This window comes from Panthera onca, chromosome C1 (genome assembly GCF_046562875.1).
Source record: "Panthera onca isolate mPanOnc1 chromosome C1, mPanOnc1 haplotype 2, whole genome shotgun sequence".
NCBI lineage: Eukaryota > Metazoa > Chordata > Mammalia > Carnivora > Felidae > Panthera > Panthera onca.
In genome coordinates, this window is record NC_138346.1 from 64,387,891 (window position 1) to 64,411,125 (window position 23,235).

At 37.8% G+C, this 23,235-nt stretch overlaps 1 long non-coding RNA gene across 1 annotated transcript in view; it reads left to right on the forward strand.

Annotated features, from left to right (window-relative positions):
• Positions 1 to 22,729, forward strand: part of LOC132672631 (uncharacterized) — an 81,131-nt gene extending 58,402 nt beyond the window's left edge. The window contains exon 5 of the long non-coding RNA XR_013557277.1: positions 22,575 to 22,729. This is a non-coding gene — a long non-coding RNA (uncharacterized LOC132672631). The remainder of the gene's footprint in view (positions 1 to 22,574) is intronic.
• Positions 22,730 to 23,235: the final 506 nt, after the last annotated feature.

Consider the following 23,235-nt stretch of genomic DNA (forward strand, 5'->3'; position numbering starts at 1 on the left):
CTGTTCCTTCTTCAATATGTATAAAATATTTTCTTCTGGTAAAAGTGTATGTCAAATTTCAAGCCAGAATGAAAAAGACAGAATGCTCATTTCTCTATTTGGTTCTAAAGTCCCTGAGCTAGAAAGACAATGACCATGACAAAGAAGAAATTGATCTTTTTGCATTACTATCTGAAGAGAAATGGAGAAAAGAGTAGAATTCTTGGATATTTTCCCCACACAAAAAAAATACTTAAAATTAATAGTTGCTTGGGTATTGGTATGCCTGGAATGGGCGTTGAAATAGATGGAGGTGGAGGAAACTGTGTTTTGTGAATACTGTTTTTTAAAGGAAGTTCTATTTTTTTTTAAATGAAAAGACTTAAGTATGTTGAACAAAGTTTTGAGATTTATGGCATAAATTGGAATGGCAGAAAGCCACTCTGTGGTAATTGCTTCCTTCAAAAGGTAAAGGTACATTTGCTTTTTTAAGTATATGGAAAAATGAGGCATAGGGAGTAACCAAGCCCATCTTATCATATTCCAAGTAAAAGCCAAATGGTTCTTAGATCACGACAGATAAAATCATACCCATAGAAATGATCTGGCTGAACTCTTCATTGGAAAACCACTCAAGGTTTCTTTGCCCTCCTAAAATGATTGAAATTAATATATGCCTGAATAAATATGACTTTACACAATTTCTTCTTTTTTATTCTTTCTTGGAAATGTTTAAATAGATACAAAATTAGGATATTTTAATGAATCCTCAGTGCTCATCACCTAGCTTCAACTACTATCAACACATGGCCAGTCTTTGTTTGTTTGTTGTTGTTTTTGTTTTATTTATTTATTTATGAATATAATTTATTGTCAGATTGGCTTACATACAACACCCAGTGCTCATCCCAACGAGTGCCCTCCTCAATGCCCATCACCCATTTTCCCCTCTTCCCTACCCACCCCATCCATCCTTAGTTTGTTCTCTGTATTTAAGAGTCTCTTATGGTTTGCCTCCCTCCCTCTCTAACTTTTTTTTTCCCCTTCCCTTCCCCCATGGTTTTCTGGTAAATTTCTCAAGCTCCACATCTGAGTGAAAACATATGATATCTGTCCTTTTCTGACTGACTTATTTCACTCAGCATAATACCTTCCAGTTCCATTCATGTTGCTGCAAATGGCATGATTTCATTCTTTCTCATTGCCAAGTAGTATTCCATTGTATATATAAACCACATCTTCTTTATCCATTCATCAGCTGATGGACATTTAGGCTCTTTCCATAATTTGGCTATTGTTGAAAGTGCTGCTATAAACATTGGGGTACACATGCCTCTATGCATCAACACTCCTGTACCCCTTGGGTAATTCTTAGTAGTGCTATTGCTGGGTCCTAGGGTAGATCTATTTTTAATTTTTTGAGGAACCTCCACACTGTTTTCCAGAGTGACTGCACCAGTTTGCATTCCCACCAACAGTGCAAGAGGGTTCCCGTTTCTCCACATCCTCGCCAGCATCTATAGTCTCCTGATTTGTTCATTTTAGCCACTCTGACTGGTATGAGGTGGTATCTCAGTGTGGCTTTGATTTGTGTTTCCTTCATGATGAGTGACGTTGAGCATCTTTTCAACACATGGCCAGTCTGGTTTCATCTATACTTCATCCTCTTAACATCCTTCCCCTATAATTTTGAAGCATATTTAAAACAGTATATTATTTCATTCTTTCTCATTGCCACAGTGATGGGTATTGAGGATGGCACCTGTTGGGATGAGCACTGGGTGTTGTATGGAAACCAATCTGACAATAAATTTCATATTTAAAAAAATATCTGATTAACAAATAAAAAACACAGTATATTATTTCACCTGTAAACACACAATTTTTTCACATTCAATTTTGTTTTAATGTTTATTTTTGAGAGAGAGAGAGAGAGAGAGAGAGGCAGAGTGTGAGCAGGGGAGGGGCAGAGAGAGAGAGGGAGACACAGAATCTGAAACAGGCTCCAGGCTCTGAGCTGTCAGCACAGAGCTGTATGCGGGCTTCAATTCACTAACCCTGAGATCATGACCTGAGCCAAAATCAGATGCTTAACCAACTGAGCCACCCAGGCGCCCCAAGAGGAAAGTTCTTACATTCGAAGAGTTATAATCTGAAAAATGCAATAAATCAAGATTAATTCTACTCCTGAAGCCAAGACTACACTGTATGTTAACTAACTTGCAAATACATAAATCAATCAATAAATCAATAAATAAATAAAATTTAAAAATACAATAGCCAAAACATGGAAACAACCTAAGTGTCCATCAGTGGGTGAATGGATAAAGAAATTGTAGTGTGTGTGTATGTGTGTGTGTGTATACATTTTATGCATGTGTGTGTGAGTGTATATATATAATATATATATTTATAATTATATATAATTATATATAATATAATATATATATTTATGCGTGTATTTTAAATACATATATATAATGTATTTAAAATACACACATAAAATGTATACACACACTCCACAGTTTATATATATATATATATATATATATATATATATTATATACACACATAAAAAATACATATATATATATATAATATATAATATGGAAATACTATTCAGCCTTAAAAAATGAAACCCTACCATTTGCAACAACACATATGGACCTTGAAAGCGTTATGCTAAGTGAAATAAGTCAGAGATAGACAAATACTGTCTGATCTCACTAACATGTGAAATGAAAAACAATAACTCATAAGAGATTAGATTTGTGGTTACCAGAAGTGGAGGGTTTGGAGAGGATGAATTGGAAAAAGGTCATCAAAAGATACAAACTTCCAGCGATTAGATAAGTAAGTACTAGGAATGTAACATACAACATAATGATTATAGTTAACATTGCTACATGACATAGGAAAGTTAAGAGAATGAATCCTAGGAGTTCTTTTTTTTTTTTTTTTTTTTTTTTTTTTTGAATCCTAGGAGTTCTAATTACAATGAGAAAAAATTGTTCCTCCTTTTCTTTTTTCTTTGCTTTTTATTATATCTGTATGAGAAGATGGATATTAGCTGAACCTGTTGTGGTAATTGTTTCACAATGTATATAAATCAAACCATCATGCTGTTTGTCTTAAATTTATAGTGATATATATCAAATATTTCTAAATAAAACTTGAAAAACTAAGTAAATTAATTAAATTTAAAAATTTAAAGGGGTGCCTGGGTGGCTCAGTCGGTTAAGCGTCCGACTTCAGCTCAGGTCATGATTTCGCGGTCCGTGAGTTCGAGCCCCGCGTCGAGCTCTGTGCTGACAGCTCAGAGCATGGAGCCTGTTTCAGATTCTGTGTCTCCCTCTCTCTGACCCTCCCCCATTCATGCTTTTTCTCTCTCTGTCTCAAAAATAAATAAACGTTAAAAAAATAATAATAAATAAATAAATAAATAAATAAATAAATAAATAAATTTTTTTAAAAATCAAGGTTAAAAAAAAAAGTGCTGGGAGTTTCTCCTGTGTTTAAATGTGCTTCCTGGTTCCCCTGGTCTACCATAACTTCTAATGTTAGCCCCAGAAGGATAAGAGCACAGTTTCAACCAAGTCTAGTAGTCCATTGGAAAAAAGTCAAGAAGCCAAAGATCCACTGTCATATGTAGCAGATGTGCATAATTATTTTTGTCTACCTAGTATTTAAAGACCCTTTTATATCTTTGGAGGCTTAATTGCACCTGGGGCTTCATGGAAGTCAGAGTCTATTTCCCACTGTAGGAGCTGAAAATGTGGAGGACTTTCTTTCCTGGTTCCTTTGAGTTTAGGGTCTTACTTGATGTTTAGCCATGAGAAACACCTACCCCAGATTTTAAAAAGGGAGTGGATGACCAGAAGAAGCAGGGACAGAGAAAGCCCGCTATGGAGGCAGTGGCTCTGGCAGCCATGTCCATTTCATAGGTGGGAAGGGAGGAAGAATAGGGCAGACAATGTCAGTGGTGCCTATGTCTGAGTTCAGCATCCGTGTATAGAGTATGTTGATGAATGCTCAGCAGTGAAATTGATGTGGGACTAGTATGTTATAACATAGCTATAGCTGCGGTGCTGGTTGAATAGTTTCCATACTGGATTTTCAGCTCTGCTAGTCATTCTTTGAGCTACTCAATATCGTTTGACTAAATAATTTTCTGCATTATCTATGTTTCTGTTTTTGTTACCAAGAAACCTCACTGATTCGCCTGGAGTGTATGCAAAACTTTAAATGGCCACCTGAAAGGGACCTTAAAATATAAGATGTATTAAAGAAGAAATACAGAGGAGGCCAAAAATTACTCAAAGATCACTGACAAAAAGCTAGTAGAAACATACCACAGTAGCAGTTTGAATCATCATGGAGTCTTCGGATGGTGTGGTAGTTAACATTTTTTTACTGCATTCCATTTGAACTTCTTAGTTTAGGTTATTACTGATAAAGAGGGATGTTCACCAAATATTGCCTATAGTAGTAAAACAAAAATGAGGGAAATGTCACCTTAAATATCCACCAATTGGATTGGCCACATTAAGACAGACTATACTACAGGAGCTGCCCTCTCCTACTGCCCACCCATCCCTCATTCCACCCAAAGTTAATGTTAAAAAGTCATATGTGGGCTTTAAAAAAATGTTAGTGACAAAATTTTAAGTAAAAAAAATCCTCAAGTCTGACTTTGGCTCAGGTTATCATCTCGTGGTTTGTGAGTTCAAGTCCCGCGTCAAGCTCTGGGCTGACAGCCCAGAGCCTGGAGCCTGCTTCAAGTTCTGTTTCTCCCTCTCTCTGCCCCTCCCTTGCTCATGCTGTCAATCAATCTCTCTCTCTCTCTCACTCGCTCGCTCAAAAATAAATAAACATTAAAAAAATTTTTAAAATCCTCAAAACCCCAACATCAAACTAGACAGAACAGCAGTCCCGAGTATAGCCCAATTTTTGAAAAGGGCATGTTTGTGAATATTTATGTAAATATAACACAGAAGTACTTCATGATGCCTGTCAGTGGGAAATAGGAATACAGAGAGAATTTTTATTTTTTTCATAGGCTTTATGTATTTGCTTCCAGTTGGGGCTGTAACAAAAAAGCCACAGGTTGAGTGGCTTAAAACAATACAAATTTATTATCTTACAATCTGGAGATCAGAAGTGTAAAATGAGACTTACTGGGCTAACATGAAGATGTCAGGAGGTCTGTGTTGCTTCTAGAGGCTGCAGGGTAGTATCTGTTTTGAGGCTTTTTCCACCTTTTGTGTCATTACACTCCTTGCGTTGTGACCCCGTCCTCCATCTTCCATATGCATCACTCCAACCTCTGGTTCCCTTGTCATATCTCCCTTTCTGACTTTGCTCCTCTGGCCTCCCTCTTTCAAGGGCCCTTGTGATTACATTGAGCTCACCTGTATAATCAGGATAATCTCCCCATCTCATAAACCTTAACTTAATCATATCTGCAAAGTCCATTTTTCCCTGAAAGGTAAAATATTCATAGGTTCCAGAGGCTAGGACATGAACGTCTTTGGGAGAAGATTATTCTGTCTATCATACTTTCTAAAAGCACTTTAATATTATTAAGAACTATTTCTTTCCTAGAAGCCCTTGTTCTCATTAGTTTAATAGTTTATTTATAGTATAATTGTAAATTTCCTACAAAGCCTCAACTAGAGTGTACTATTTAAACCAAATAGATTTCATGAGGAGGTTTTGGTTTTGTCGTTTTCTTTTTACAAAAATTATACGTTTATTTCAAACTAAAGATATTTTTGGGAATTAATGAATTTATAGTTCTCTGTATTTCCTTTCTTTTCACTAGCCGTGGCTTTCTTTTCTACCATAGTACATTTTTTATTTGACAAAAAGTCTTTAAAGTATTGTTCAAGATAGTTATGGTTGATGTTGAATCCATTTTTCTCATCTTCTAAAGATAAGTATTATGCTAAGTGTCAATGAATTTATGCCAACAAAGGCCATTAGCAATAAAATAAGTAACAAAAATGTGAAATTTTAAATGGTAATTCATCAAAATTTAGTATTCACATTAAAGATACATGGCTTTTGACTCCTTTAAAACTTGGTCCAGATGGGAAATAATAATAGAATAATCTCTAGTTCAAGGGTACCCTGTGTTTGAAAACAGAAGTTCATGACCAATATATTTTTAACTACCTCTGAATGTTAATGATCAGGAAAGCAGTGTTCCATTGTAAAACGGATCCTCAGTTGTGGTTGTTGGTGTTGTCATATCAGATAATATCAAATCTGCACCTCCTGATTTATAAAATACATTATGGAAAAATACTCACTGATGATAACCTGGACAGTTAGGGATGTTCTGTCCAAGGATGAATGTGGTTAACAGGCCTCATCAATTTCCCTGCCAGAAACAAACAAACAAACACACAAACAAACAAAATATGACAACGTTGCTTTCCTTTGTGAACCATCTTAAAAGCAAATGACAGGAGCGATTTCTCTTATTCTTTTACTGGCACAACATGAATTCATGCTCATTAGAGGGTTGAGTGTGCCATGCATTGCAGGGGCTCTTTTGTAACTTGGGAATATTAATTAAGTCTTTGCTCAATATCCAGTCACTAATTACTATTTAGCTCCACCAGTTCATGTCTTGGTCTTTATGTGTTGCTGTTTTTTCCAGCTCAACCAGCCTCCTTTGCTTGGCAGTGTTTTGCCTTCGCCTTTGCCTTGTGTGTTTGAAACCATTTCTCTGGTGTAGTTTATTCTCCAGTCTTCACAGAACCTCAGCAGCATAGTGTATATTGTTTTGACTGCATTGAAATTCTGTTACAAAATTCTCTCTCCACCTCCTCCCACCACCCACCATTTTCATGTTGTTTTCAATGATATCTTGCCAACATCCTAGTTTCCTGGGAAACTTTGAAAGACATTTTTTTTGTTTTTGGAGCTATATAATCTTAGCAAAAATAATCATAATGGTAATAGGTGGGTGTGTTATTGTAGGAAAAATGTAATGTAAGGAATAGTTTAATCCATAGGAAAGAATGCAATTGTGCATAAGATTTCTGGTTAGAACATTTTTCTCCCAATGGTAGAGAGGTTAGAGGTCTGATACACAGAGAGGTATGATTCCTCTAAGATTGCTGCTTTGTAGTTTAAGCTATCCCTGAATGCTCTGGGCAACTGACCAACTGGAGTGATTGAATGATTTCGGGGCTCTGAAAAGCTACTTGGCCCCAAATATTTCCCTAACCCATGTTCAGAAGAACCACTTCTTGAGGGCTTTCTGGTAAAGATCTTTGTTTGGGGTTAGTAGCACATCTGTTGGGACTAGTGAAACTTACTACCATTCAGAGTTACCTAATGGAAAGCAAACACTAAAGGAATGTGCGCTCATGGCAGTTTACTTTTTGATAGAAAGGACAAATCAGAAATGGTAGAGAAAAGTCTAGAAAATGCCTAGAAGGAAGCGCAGTGTAAGAGAATATTTAATGTTTCAAAATTCATCAAAGGAGAGGAGAAGGAGGAAAGTTTTAGGGAATGTTGCACAATTATCCATATAGATATATTTATTCATCATTTCACACAGTTCTTACTTGTTTATGGCCCAATTAAATTATTCAGTGTCAGCTATGTAATGCAGTAGTTTTTCACATTTTAAATTTAGTGGCCAAATAAAAGTTACACAGACTATCCATGTGTAAACCAAATGAAAAGAGAGCTCTTTTGATTGAAGAGGGTTGGAGTATTTAGGGATTGCACTTCCCCACGTCAGTCTCTGAGGCAGCCTCTGATTAAAGGCTGGTTGAGTAATCAACATCCTTTGAAATGAGGGACGTTTATTCAATAGATTTGTGATTCGAATCACCATGTTGGGAAGAAAAATCACTCTTCACGAAAGTTGGTAAACTTGAGAAATTGCTGATACCACCACTTCATTAATTCATTTGCTCATTTTCTCAATAAATATTATTAATAACCTGTTGTGTGCCAGACACTGAGACAAGCTCTGCAGATACAGCAGTGACCAATGTAGACATGATCTGTGCCTCACAGAACTGACATCTTAATAAGAGTCAGCTATGTGCTGCTACATGTCCTCTTTGAACAAATCACTTACCCAAGATATTCTCCCTGTATCCAACTACACTTTGCTCAACACATATTTTTCCATAGATAATGAACTTAGACATGTCTTACAACAACTTGCTCATGCTGTATGAGTTCAAAAGATTATCTAGGTGGATCTATTACAGCAATTGAAAAGATAATTTACAGTATGTTGAAAGATCACCTAAGCATTACCCAATCCCCAAAGACATTATTATTCTGTGGCCAAAATGTTGGGGATTAAAAGGTTTTTCTCTTCATCCATACTAATGTTTCTCAATTCCCCCTATCAATGAAGTTCGTTGAGTCACTTAAAATTAATTCTCTGAACAAACTCAAATATCAATATCTCATTTATTTTAAGCCTTTCTCTTCTTTGTCACCAGCAAATCATAGAAAAGTAGAAACCCAGGTTTCCATACTCTGTGATCTCAGGAAGCCGTCCAAAGGAGACCTGCTGACCAGCTTCATGGAAGCCACTGTGTGTGGTCTTCAAGGTCTGCCCTTCCAGAGGCCCAAACTTTCTAGAGTTGCCAGGATCAGTACTTTATATCTTGCCATTTCTCCTCTCTGTGTCCTTGGAACTACATGTCATGTCTTTTCTTTTAAAACTACTTGTTAATTTTATTTATTTATTTATTCATTTATTTATATTTTATTTTTTATTTTTTAAAATTTACATCCAAATTAGTTAGCATATAGTGCAACAATGATTTCAGGAGTTGATTCCTTAGTGCCCCTTACCCATTTAGCCCATCCCCCCTCCCACAATCCCTCCAGTAACCCTCAGTTTGTTCTCCATATTTATGAGTCTCTTCTGTTTTGTCCCCCTCCCTGTTTTTATATTATTTTTGTTTCCCTTCCCTTATGTTCATCTGTTTTGTTTCTTAAAGTCCTCATATGAGTGAAGTCATATGATTCTTGTCTTTCTCTGACTGACTGATTTCACTTAACGTAATACCCTCCAGGTCTATCCACGTAGTTGCAAATGGCAAGATTTCCTTCTTTTTGATTGCGGAGTAATACTCCATTTTATATATATATACCACATCTTCTTTATCCATTCATCCATCGATGGACATTTGGGCTCTTTGCATACTTTGGCTACTGTTGATAGTGCTGCTATAAACATGGGGGTGCGTGTGTCCCTTCAAAACAGCACACCTGTATCCCGTGGATAAATGCCTAGTAGTGCAATTGCTGGGTCATAGGGTAGTTCTATTTTTAGTTTTTAGAGGAACCTCCATACTGTTTTCCAGAGTGGCTGCACCAGCTTGCATTCCCACCAACAATGCAAAAGAGATCCTCTTTCTCTGCATCCTCGCCAACATCTTTTGTTGCCTGAGTTGTTAATGTTAGCCATGCGGACAGGTGTGAGGTGATATCTCATTGTGGTTTTGATTTGTATTTCCCTGATGATGAGTGATGTTGAGCATTTTTTCATGTGTCTATTAACCATTTGGATGTCTTCTTTGGAGAAGTGTCTATTCATGTCTTTTTCCCATTTCTTCACTGGATTATTTGTTTTTTGGATGTTGAGTTTGATAAGTTCTTTATAGACTTTGGATACTAACCCTTTATGTGATATGTCATTTGCAAATATCTTCTCCCATTCTGTCGGTTGCCTTTTAGTTTTGCTGATTGTTTCCTTCATTGTGCAGAAGCTTTTTTATTTTGATGAGGTCCCAGTAGTTCATTTTCGCTTTTGTTTGCCTTGCCTACACTACTTGTTAAGTTTATATTGATAACCTTTGAGATAGCTAGAATCACTCTAAAGTGAGGTAAGACAGGACCAGAAAATCAATAGCATAATAATAACTAATATATCAACTGGTTATTCATAATTACTTTGATCTTCACTGCAACACTATAAGGAAGGAGTTATAATGAATCTCCTCTGACAGAGGAAGAAACTGATTACCAGAGATGTGAATTGACTAAGGTTCACACAGTTAGAAAGCCTCTGAGCCTAAACTCAAAACTGAGTCAAATTGGTACCCACTGTCTGCCTGCAGTTCTGGACATTTGGAATCATTCTTGTCCTCAGGCCTCCACATTTTCTCACTTTCAGACTCTTGAGGAAACCCATTAGGAAAAATTTTAATCTTGATATCCTACGAGACGGATATGGAGCAATAAAAGTAATTAGAACTCCTCCATAAAAAGAGCAAAGATAGCGTGGTCAGTTAACAGTGTCGACCTGCTGACTTGAATGGTGTGGCTGCCTCAGCAGAAGACCTGCCCTGCCTCCCTCTTGCCTTCTTTCTGCTCCTCAAGTACACAAAGCTCTTTCCCATTGGTAGCCTTCACACTGCTGCTCCTCTGCCTGCTCTGGTGCCCAAGACCTTCTCCTGGCTAGCTCATTTCCATCGTTCCCATCTCATTCAGACACTGTCTCCTTGGAGAGGCCTCTTCTGACCATTCTGCGTAACCTATCCCATTACTTCCTGTCCTGTCACCTAGTTTTGTTTTCCTCACACTACTTGCACTCTCTAAGATTAGCTTGTTTTACTTTGTAAAAATTGTGGTAAAACACACACAACGTGAAATTTACCATCTTAACCATTTTAAGCATGCAGTTCAGTGGCATTCAGTGCTATTGTGCAACCATCACCACCATCCATGTCCACAACTCTTTCATCTGGCAAACCTGAAACTCTGTGCTGATAAAACAATAACACCCATTCCCCCACTGTTCCAGCCCCCGGCAACCACTGTTCTACTTTCTGTCTCTGGAAACGTGACTGCTCATGGACCTCATGTAAGTGGCATCATACAGTATTTTGTCTTTTTGTGTCTGGCCTATTTCACTTAGCTCCAGGTTCATCATGTTACAGCATGCGTCAGAATCTCCTTCCTTTTTAAAGCTGAATAATATTTTGTTGTATGTACTACAGACCACATTTTGTTTATCCATTCATCTGCTGATTGACACTTGTTTGGCTTTCACCTTTTGGCTGTTTTGGGATTACTCAGCTGAGTGATTACTCAACTGAGTGATTACTGAGTTGTGATTACTCAACTGCTGCTAGGCACACAGTGTATAAATGTCTCTTAGAGTCTTTGCCTCCAGTTCTTTTGGTCATATACCCAGAAGTGGAATTGCTGGATCATATGGTAATTCTATTTTTACTTATTCAATAGTGTCTGACATATAGTAGGTACTCATTATTTTCTGACTGAACAAAGAATGACTTATTTGACAATAGGACACATAGTTTTTCATTAAATTTTAAAAGTACATGATACATGTAAGTCGAAGAAGGAGGAGTAGGAAGAGGGGGAGGAGGAGAAGGAGGAGAAGGATGGGGAGGAAGAGGAGGGGAAGGAAGAGAGAAAGGAGGACTACAGCAACTTAAAATCTATAATAGGGTTTAATTGACAAGTAAGTCTCTCTTTCCTTGCCCCTAACTACCTAATATCTCTACTTAGATTCAGCAACTTTTACTAATTTCTTGTGTGTTCTACTTGAAATATTCTGTGAATATACAAACATATTTAATATATTCTCTCTTTTTCTTTAATGGTAGTATACTGACTTATTATCAAAGTGAAGGATTGACAGACAGGATGAGACTAATCAGCTCAAGAAGTTTTAAGACCTCAAAGTAAAAAAAAAAAAGTAACCCACCAGGTCAGAGTTATGAGGAAGAAATAGCTCCAAGACTCAGGATCAGAGGTCAGAACAGGCAGTCCTCAAGTAGAAAGGAACATTCTTACATCTGTTATTTAAGTCCCTATCTGAATGTGGCAATATCTTCTATCTGCCCCTTGTTTACCAATTAACTTCCCAGTGTCTCCCCTTTACCCGCCAAAGGAAAAGCTTAGGTAGCAGGACAGAGGGATGTGATGTTTAGTTTGACTGAGGAGTTTGAGGTCACAGCATCATGTAGAAGCGGGATATATCCAATAACACAATCACAGGGGTGGAAGTGGTGGGCACGAATCTGGGCTAGCGATAAAGACTTGGGTATCACTTTTTGGTGGGTTGATGAAGTTTGCTGGCAACAAGTAGACATCAAAGAAAGTGTATCAGGAAGGAAGAGCAGTAAGCCAAGGACTGAGCTCTGTCAATGTCCACAGACGTAGTGATGGGAAAGGGGAATTATTGAAGACAGGAGTAATCAGACCATATCATCATTAACAGATGAAATTTACTCATGAGCACAAAGATGATGTTTCTTCATTTAAGAACTTGGAAGTTCACTCTGATTCAGATAAGTATTTCCAGTAATTTATTTGCTCTAAGATCAAATGCTTTCCTAGAAAATTAGTCTGTAAAAATATGTAACTCTAAAAGAAAATATTCACTGATAAGGAACAAGAAAAAACAGTGTGTCCTGTTCACACACACTGTTCTTAACATGATCCTTTGACCAAATAGTTGCCATATTTCCACTATTCCTTTCAGTCCTTCTTCCTTTCTTCAATTTACTTTAAACTATCATGTTTCCTCTCAGACTTACTCTTTTCTAAACCTAAAATGATAGCTGTCCTATTCTGCATTGCAATGTCATTTTTCTTTATCTACGTGGGAACAATCAACTCTTCCTGAATCTTCAGTTAGGTTTTTGTTGATTTTCCTATAAAAGTTGCTTCTAGGTTTCTCTTAGGAACACTGTCCACAGTGACTTATTCATATTTTAGAATAAAACCTCTGAGTCTTCACATTTTTCTTTTTCCTCCTTACTGTTTCTTTCAGGCCCAAATATGCAAGACAGCCTCCTGAAAAGCAGACACCTCTCTCATGTGAAACTTCAAATAATACAAAGAATGATCTTTGTTTTAAAGGAATCATGGGAATCTGGTTCTTTGGCTGTTTTATAAGGAAATTTCACTGTGGCTTTCTCTAGCACTCTCTGAATCTTGTTTTATTTTTTGAGGGGGAGCAAGAAGGTAATTCTGAATCCTAGTAAGTCCATAGGCACATATTACGACTGCAGACTCAAGCTCCAGAACTATAAACTCATAAAATGTAAGTCCATGCTATACAGAGAAAAGAATAATAGTGAAGAAAGAGCCCAATTATTGTCCAGAAAATACATCTGGAGAAAGAGCCTTAAAAATTATTTAAGGCTTTGTATGTGTTTCTACCTATTTGTTTCTATTCAACTTGCCTTTATTTACAGTTTATCATGTGTCAGGCACTCTGATTAATGCATTAATGTAAAGATAAGTAAGCTTCATAGAACATAGGTAAGAGATAAAATGAATATGATCTTTCACAGAGAAAAGTAAATATAACACCATTGGTGTTACAAAGTCCCAAAGGAATAAAATTGTCAGTTGGAATAAGGTATTGGAAGGGATTTTCTTTCCAGTTCAAAAAAGTAACCAATGAAAGAGACATGTCAAAAAAGCATAAAACCCTGTATGAAATTCAGAAGGACATGTCAGCTATATTTAGTAATGGAAAGCTGGAAATCATCATACTTCTTCTAGACATGCTATTCTACCTAAAGAGGAGCATCTAATAAATCCTTAGCTAGCTTGCTGACAATTTCTCCTCTGATAGGGCAGGGAAAACAATGAGGACAACAGCTACACTGGCTGTACCTCTAGCCAATGTGAAGGACTGGTCAGAAAGAGGTAAGTGATGGGAGTCTCCCTTCAATGTGAAGGAAGAGAAGTTATGAGTGGCTAAGCATTCCTCTAGACTTGGAGAAAGCAGCTTGTAGAATGTTCAAGGGAAATGTATGCATGTTCCATTGTCTGAGGCTAAGAAGGAATATGACTGAAGAGAGATGGGAGGCTGTACAGGGCCAAGTGCTGACAAGGTAACCAGAAATCATCTCGAGTAGGAAGAAAATGGGGAAGCAGCCATGGAAAGCAATGCAGGAACCTAAGTACTCTGAGGAGTACTTTCACATGGAAAGGCCATGTGAAAAAGATGCAAGCTGGGACACAAAGTCAGGGGCACCCAAACGAGTGCCACAATCTTGAAAGTCTAGCAAGAATCAGCCTGTACAACCTGATGGGGCATGACACTTGTTTGACACAATAATTGTTGTATTTTCCCTGTGAAGTTCTTGTTATCTTGTGCCCTTCCCTCATCAGCAAGCTAGACACAGACACCTGTTATCTTGAAGGATGACTGTCACAGCACACAACCAGGAGGAAATTTAGTCCCATTCTGGGGTCTGATATGTTATAGAACTTTTTCAAATAAGAGATACCCCCAAGCCCCACACCAACCCACTGTGCCCCATGGCTATGCCAAGTTTGATTCTTTTTAAAATCATTGAGATAATTTCAGAAAGCAAAGTTGAGCTTTTATGTTCTTAAAGAAATAATTTTTCTATTATCCTCATTTTTCTCTAAGACAACATTAGCAATAATAATGTTAACACTTGTTAACAATAAAAATAACAGATATTACTTAAACTATTTTAAGACATTTTATTACAGATAAATTTCTTCATCGGTATATACATGCAGTCAGGGATACTATTCCCTACTCATTGCCAACAACAATCCTTACCACACACAAGTACACAAGAACTCCATGGGCATGGTTAAGTGAGTACCACAAGGAAGGTGTGTGAACTCCTTTATTAAGAGCCCCAAGGCAGAAATTGTGAGCTGTGGAGACGTCACCACCTGTTGTCAACTCAGCTTAGGCAGTTTCATTGGGCAAGTCCCTCTCTATGCTTTATTAAAGAATGGCGTATAGAAATTTTGCAAAATAATTATATGGTCTCTTTCATTTTTGCAACATCTAAATTTTTGTCTTCTGGAAAGGGGCTTACAGGCCTTACCATGATCTACCTTAGAACCATAGTCAACATAAAGTGCTAATCCTATTTTTTTCTCACAAGAAACAAAATCATAATCCTATTAATTGCATAATAATTCCTCTAGAGTATTGTTTGAAGAATTAAGTATAATTGTCCTATGTCATTGGTCTCTCCTGATATCTTTATGCCCAAGACAGAGCTTATACACAATAATGGTGTATGGATTGGCTTTGTAATGGTTTAAGTACTCTTTGTAAAAGAGAATTACTTAATGGATAGATGGCAATGTAAAAAGAAACTTCTAGTAGTATGTCAAAGGAATCTCTCCTGTTAAAGAATTGTCTAACAATGACAAGAATGAAGTGGTGCCTGGATGGCTCGGTCAGTTAAGCATATGACTCTTGATTTTGCTCAGGTCATGGGTTGTGAGTTGGAGCTTTGAGTTGGGCTCTGTGGTAACAGCACAGAGCCTGCTTGGGATTCTCTCTCTCCCTCTCTGTCTGCCCCTCTCCCCTCTCAAAATAAATTGACTAATTTAAAAAAACAATGACTAGAATGAAGACATGAAAATCATAAATAATTGTAATATAGAAACAAAATAAAAGTGGTGGGAATAGAAAATATACCAAATAACAGAATCAAAATATTATGTGTCAACTTATTGATAAAGTGGGGTTGAAATAAATAACAACTGAGAAAAGAAATGTAAATTTCCACACTGGGACTAAAAAAGGGTCAATTTTTATAAATCCAGATCATGGGGAAAATACCTTTAAGAGCAGGTCTCAAGAAAAATGTTGGGTGTTTTCATTGATTAAAATGTCAACATGAACCAGATTAAAGAGGTTAATAAATTTTGAGAGAGAGTTTGCATTTTAAAGCTGCATTAGTAGAATAACGATGAACACATCTAGCGCAGTGCTTCTCTCAACTGTGCTTTGTCCTGAATATAACTCAATCAGGTATTGTATTTAGTTCTTGGTACCACATTTCAACATTGACAAGCATTTGGAATAAGGCAATTAGGATTTTAAGGAACTAATTTTGGTTTCTTTTTATTTGGCTAGAACCACTTTTTACAAGAAAGAAACAATTCCTCTCTCATTCCATCAGATCTTAGTGGTATTATCTGTCATTGTACCCTCCCTCATCTTCTAGCCAAAGTGATTGGTTCAAGGACTAATGTGATTTATGTGTTGGAGGGTCAAGAGTTTCACATCTTTGTATGATAGACTTTAAGAAGTGGGCTTGGGGCAGCCAGCTGCCAACTTTCTAGCCAGGAGTCTGTTCCCAGAAGAAGAGAGTGAGGTCAATATGCCAAAAGAAGCAAATAATGGTGTGCAGGAGCCAGCTCAAACTGGCCTGTCTGAACCAATTGTTAAGTTTTCATGAAATTTGTGAGCCAGTCGTTAAAGATAGCCATTATTAAAAAACAAATGACATGAACTTACCATTAACTAAAAGCAATACATAGTATTATACATAAGGGGAATACATATCTAAAACTCACCATTTCCTAATTATTTTGTGATGTTATTTATGATTATTTATGGCTATTGTTTCCTAAATGATGGAAATATCATATAATGATGTGTTACTGCACATCTTTTCTCAATTCTGTGGCCAGTGACATTTACACCAGTAGTTTGAAATCAGCCATGCTGGAAATATTTACATTATAGAAATTGACAAACACTACCAATCAAGTCTTAATTTATTGTTTTGTTTATTTTCTAGACCAGAGATTAGTAAACATTTTCTGTAAAAGACAAAATGGCAAACAAATCATGCTTTGCAGACCATATCATCTGTCAGAACTACTTACTTGAGCCAATTCAGTGCAAAAGCAGTTATAGACAACACATAAACAAACATGGCTGTGCTCCAATAAAACTTTATTTAAAAAAACAAGCAGCAGACCAGATTAGGACCACAAGGCATAACTTGATAATTCTGTTTCTAGATTTAGCAAAATTATAGAGAAAATGTTATGCAGATTAAACCTAAAGGTGTGTCATTCTAAAGATGTTACATTAGAAATAGTGCATAGAAATGAGGAAATATTATTCTAGTATTCAACAGCTATAATCCAATTCAGCAAAGAAGTCAGTTATTGCAAAAAGAGTGAAGTTCCCACATATATATTTATTGTTTCCCTTTCATATTTCTTGTCTGGATTAGTAGGCTTGAGCTGCCAAACAAAATACCATAGACTGTGTGGCTTAACTAACAGAAATGTATTTCTCATGGTTCTGGATGCTGGGAAGTCCCAGATCAGTGTGCTGGAAACAGGTTTTGTTCTGAGGCCTCTTCTTTTGAGTTCTAAGCAGCCTCCATCTTGCTGTGTGCTCACGTGATCCCTTGTTTGTTCACATGCAGAAAGAGAGAGGTCTCTTATTTTTCTCATAAGGCCACCAATCCTATAGGATTAGCACCTCACTCCTATGACCTCATTATACTTAATTACCTCCTTATAAGCCCTATCTCCAAATACAGTACAGTGGTGCTTAGAGATTTGTCTTAGTCTGTTCGGGCTGCTAAAACAAAATACCTTAGACTCGTGGCTTGAACAATAGACTTTCTTTTTCTCTGAGGTCTGGAAACTGGAAGTCTGAGATCAAAGTGCCAGCATGATGAGGACCCCCTTCCCAGCTGCAGATGGCTACCTTCCCATTGTGTCCTTACGTGGTGGGGGCGGTTTAGGGGGAGGGGAGAGAGAGCACACTCTGGTCTCTTTCTATTCTTATAAAAACAATAATCCATCATGAGGATCCCACCTTCATGACCTCACTTCAGCCTAATAACCTCTCAAAGTCCCCCCTTCCTCATGTTATCACACTGGGGGGTTAGGACTTCAGCATTTTGGAGGAATACTTTCAGTACATAACAGGCTTCAACACATTAATTTGTGGGGGACACAATTTAGTTTACAGCATTATCTTTCCTGTAAATGAAAATAGCAACTAACATTCAGGTCAGAGCTATACACATTCTTAAAAACAATCACATTTGGCTACAGATGTAAGAGTTTGGCAAAAATCAACAAAAGCATTCTATGGAAATAAATCAGCTATATCAAATTTATGTAAAGAGTATTATATATTTTATTATTATTCATAAGTCATTCTATACCTCCTTTCTATTAATAACATTTGCAATAAGCTTATATATGTACGTACACACATAATTTTGTTTTCCTTCAGAGACCTAGTTGCTAAAACATCTATTCACCCACCACTAGGTAGAGACAAGTAGAAGTGAAAGATTGGAGAAGAATCTGAGGGAGTATTTAAGCCCCTGGATCTAACTGTGTTTATAATTGTCAGATCTACCCTTGTGCTTTCTAGTTACATGAACCAATAAATTCCTTTTATTGTGGTTGCTTAAAGCTTATCTTATTTTATTTTATTTCAAGTTTATTTACTTATTTTGAGAGAGAGTGCATGTGTGAGCAGGGGAGAGCCAGAGAGAGAGAGAGGGAGAGGGAGAATCCCAAGTAGGCTCCACGCTGTCAGCACAGAACCTGATGTGGGACTCCATCTCATGAACTGTGAGATCATGACCTGAGCCGAAATCAAGAGTTGGACGCTCAATCAACTGAGCCATTCAGGTGCCCCTAAATCTAATTTTAATTGGATTTCTGTCACTTGCCATCAGGAATCCTGACTAATATTAAGTGTCACAGACAAGGTCAGGAAACTGAATTTTTTTTTTTAAGCATTGAGGAAGAAATTTCTGAGCCCTACCTTTTAGGATCAAATCAGACTTTAGTAGAAGGAAATGATGAGCTCTGTTGTGAAACTCTGGATTTTGCATTCCTAGCTTTACTATTGCCCTTACTCTGCCCTTGTGTCCCACTTTGACAATGGGATCCATTTCTGAGCCCCAATTCCCATTTTTTACCCAGTTCTGCAAATAGGTCTCCTCTTTCTTGTACCTGGTGTAAGTACCTTTAGAACTGGCCCTGCCTTTTTCTTACCAATTCCCCTCGAGTTCTAGCTGCTGGAACATAGTATCCCCTGTGCTCCCAGCCTGGTGTGTAGCTCTATGAAACTTGTTTCTTCCTGATTTTTATATTGGTGCCCTTGTGGGGACATGCTCTGATGGCCCTCTCTGATGTCAGTTGCTATTCTCATCAACCACATCCAGTTGGTAATGTGATCCACTGGATACAGTGTCCTGTGTTTGCCTGCTACACTAGACCCTTCGCAGAGTCTGCTGCTCAACAGAGCCCACTTAACTGTCCTTCCCCAGCCAGGGCCTTCCTTATAGGGTGGGCTCTTCCCAGGCCTCTGCTGCAGCCAGCAAGGCAAGCCCTATCGACTCCTTCTCAGAACTGTAGCACCTGATGTCTCCTCTTGTGGAGAAAACAAAATCACACACTCAAGTTTGGAAACCATTTGCATGAATGCTTTTCAACTTGAGACATGAGGGTTTGTTCCTCTTGAATACCGGGGAGAGTAGTCTACCTGTGAAAATAAAACATTTAATAGTCTCTAAATGTATCGTTTAAAGACAAATTAATTAACTGTAGTGAGTTGACATGTACTTAGGTGATTATACAAAATAAGGCCATGCTTCGGATTCTGTGTCTCCCTCTCTCTCTGCCCCTCCCCCACTCATGCGCGCGCGCTCTCTCTCTCTCTCTCTCTCTCTCTCTCTCTGTCAAAAAAAAAATTTTTTTAAAAATTAAAAAACAAAACAAAACCAAAATAAGGCCAAAGACTATCTCCGCTTGTTTATTTGTAACTTTTCCTTTACCTGTTCTTTTGAGATGTCAAAGCCACTAAAATCAAGGGTGGAGTGAGAAGCATTAATCTAAGAGCTCAAATAACAACAAAAGGTTCAGTTCCCCGGTCCACAAAAGAAGAACCATGTGTATGTCTAGTCTTTGTTAGCATATTCCTTTGCACAATGGGTGCAGACACAGCCTAGCATCTTAATACTGGGTCCCATTAAATTGATTTTACTTTTAGCTTGAAAAAAAAAAGGAATGCAAACATATACATTATGTTCAAACAATTATGTGTCAACATCAGAAAGTCAAGACTGATGAATTCAAAAGACTGAAAATAAGGTGGGGCACCTGGCTGGCTCAGTCAGTATTGCATGTGCCTCTTGATCTTGGGGTCCTGAGTTTGAGCCCCACATTGGAGGTAGAAATTATTTTGAAAAACGACAGGAAATAGGGCAATTTACTTTGCTCCACTTGAAAAAAAGTAAGAATGAAGCAAAGTGGGGCTAGTTAACAACCTTAGCCTGTATGAAATTTTTTCAGATGCTATAGGAAAAAAAAATGGCTTTCAAAAACAGATGTTGATGGGGGAAGACGGGGAAACAATCTTTAGCAGGTAAGACAGGATCCATTCAAGATCATGTATATAGTAATGTAATTATTACAATAGAGAATTTCTCTCTTGAATCGTACCAAGGCTTCCACTGGGGATTTCCTACAGTAATGGGATTTGTCTTAGTTGTTCCCTGGAGCAGCTGTGCTCAACCTTTTTTGTTCTACAATTCACTTCCTGGATGACATTTAAATATGTGACATTCCCACAGGCATGCCCAGATTTTAATGAATCAAAAACAATTTTTGTGTGTGCAGAAATAAAACACTACAATTATTTGTAATGGCCGGGGCTATTAAATGTACATCAGTAATGGATAGGCAAGGCTGCCAATGATGCTTACTTCCTGATACATTAGTGGTAATTTCACATCTTTTCCTCCCACTCAAGAAAGCATTATGGATTTTAGATGATTGAAAGTTATGTTATTTGAAGGCATAACCTTAATATATTTGCAAACTTGAGAACTTTAGCTCTCATTACTACACATTAGTGTGATGCACCTTCCGTGTGGTTGAGACTTATAGCCTTGGCATTTAGGTCATCAAGAGACAAGAGGAAAGGGGAAAACCAAAAGGAAAACAAGCCATTTTGATGCAAAACGGCAATCGGTGGGCAAGAGAATAGGGGGCAAAACAGAAAAGAATTGGAAGGAGTTGTGGAGTGTCAGACCACCAGCTCCTCTGACTTGCTCCAATTTAGCAGATGTGGTTCAGAAACAGGGAAGCAAACAGACTGTCCTTTATCCAGAGGAATCACAGGCCTGGGTAGGGGTGAGAAGGTGGCCTGGATTGGGGCCAGCATGTCTTAGAACTTTTTGTGAACACACTTTGTAAAGTTAGGAGACAAGATACACTCTTGACAGCCAGTCTAAGTAGCTAAAATGCTTTCCCAAAACCCACTTCCCAAGAAGTTAGGACTCACCATTTTAGTATGAAATAACTTCATTCATATTAGGCTTTTACATTTAAAAAATTCCCCTTTCTGGGGTGCATGAGTAGCTCAGTCAGTTAAACCTCCACTTCTTGATTTCAGCTCAAGTCATGATCTCATGGTTCAGGTTGTGGGATAGAGCCCTGTGTCTGGCTCTACACTGACAGCAGAGCTTATTTGGGACCCTCTGTCTCTCTGTCCCTCCCCCGCTCCCCTCTCAGTCTCTCTCTCAGTCTCTCTCTGTCTCTCTCAAAAATAAATAAGTAAACATTTTTTTAATAAAAAAAGTCTCTTTCAAAGCAGGACATCTAATTTGAAAGTGCCGAATCCTAACCACTAGACCACCAGGGAGCGACCAGGACATCTAATTTGAAAATACATCATATCACAACTTTTAAGCATAGTATGATATTAAGAAATTTAATAGGAATTTTAACATCAGAACAGAAGTATGTGTCAGAATACCAGCAGGAAATAGTTGGGCACACTCAAAGGGATAACTGGTGAACTTTAATAAAGGAACTATTGACAGAGGTAGGATCAGGGTCAAGAGAAAAAATAAGGGATGGCAAGGCACCTTAGGATAAGCAACACTGGGAAGCCATTGCCATCCCTAAGCCTGAAGGGATGCGGGGAGGGCAGGTCGAGGGCGGTGGTCATCTGACAGAAGCATGGTGAGGGGAAAGGAGGCAATCCCAGCCAGAGCACCGCCAGGGAGGAGGGTGCACAGAGGTGGCAGAGGGATCCAGGACTTTGTATCTTGTTGGCGTTTCCCATTGGCTGATCTAATCAGAGACCAGAGGGAGAGGAAACAGAAACAGAAGTGATGGAGTCCCTGAAAGTCATCCTCCATGGGCACAGGGCACAGAGAATGGCTCCAAAGGGGCAAATAGAGAATAACCTGCACATAGAGTTTCTTTCTCCACAGCCTTCTGCCATCCTGCTGCCCGGCTCTGCATCACTCTGTAAAGTCCCGACAGTGTGGGTAGACAGGAAGAACTGGCAAACTAATTCTTTCTGGATTTTGAAATGCTCTCCATTTTGATTTGGGGAAAATTCTTTTAACATCAAAAAAAAAAATCACAGTCAAAACAACAACAATGGCAGTTTCAAGAGGCAACCTGGACAGTCTAAATCAAACTTTGGTGCCTTTTTCTTAAAGCATAAATATGGCCTGGAATATAGTTTTTAATAGAATTTGGTTCCTGTAGAGAAAAGGCCATTGAGGTCAACAAATTGTTCTTGACTTTTTCTACTTTACTTAACTGTGTGAAGCCCCATAATCTGCAGGACCCAAAAGAAGACATGCCCTTACCATTCCAGACAGTTTGTTCATCAACTCTGAAGTGGTTTAGGTGTAGTAATTTTCTTTCTTTTAGGGAAGTTCAAAATGTCAACGAATAACTCAGCTTGAACTTAAAAAAAAACCAATCGATTTTGAGTCAGTATAAAAACAAAATTGTTTAATTCTGATGTCTAGGAGATTACTGCAGAAACCTCACTTTGATGCCTGCGTGCAGGAGTTTTACTTCTCTGAGACTTGTGGCTCTACTTGTTTCTTTCATGATGCCTGAAAAGCCAGGTAAAAGAGATTCTACTACTATTCTTACTTATAAGTCCTAACTCTAATTTTGTTATCTCTAACACAGTTTTATTATCATAAGTTTATAACATCCCATTAAAAGTTACAAGCTCTGGCTGTTAAAAGTTGCAGCACCCCCCCCTCCAAAAGTTCTATGTTCAAAAATGGTTAGGAAATACTTTATTAAAAAAAATAAATGGTTTTTGTTAGTACACAATTTCTCATCTCCATATTCCAGTGTGAATGATGAATTACGTGAGTGGGTGGCTAATGGGTTCACCCTTCCCAAACTTCCTTGACTGCAGAAGTCAAGGAAATGTCACACATCATCTTGTAGACTAAAGTTTCGTGGAATAAATTTTCAAAGCATGGTCTTAACAGCAGGTCTCCAAGCTGCTGTTTCTCTCATAACAATGTATCCTGTTAAGATGAGTGGTGAGATTTTAGGGGCGATGGAAGCTTCTCTAAGTGTAGAGTTGGGAAAACTAAGTTTGTTTGGTATTTTTTTTTTTTATTTCACTGCTCACTGGCTGAGTAACATTGAACAAAGCATCAGGAT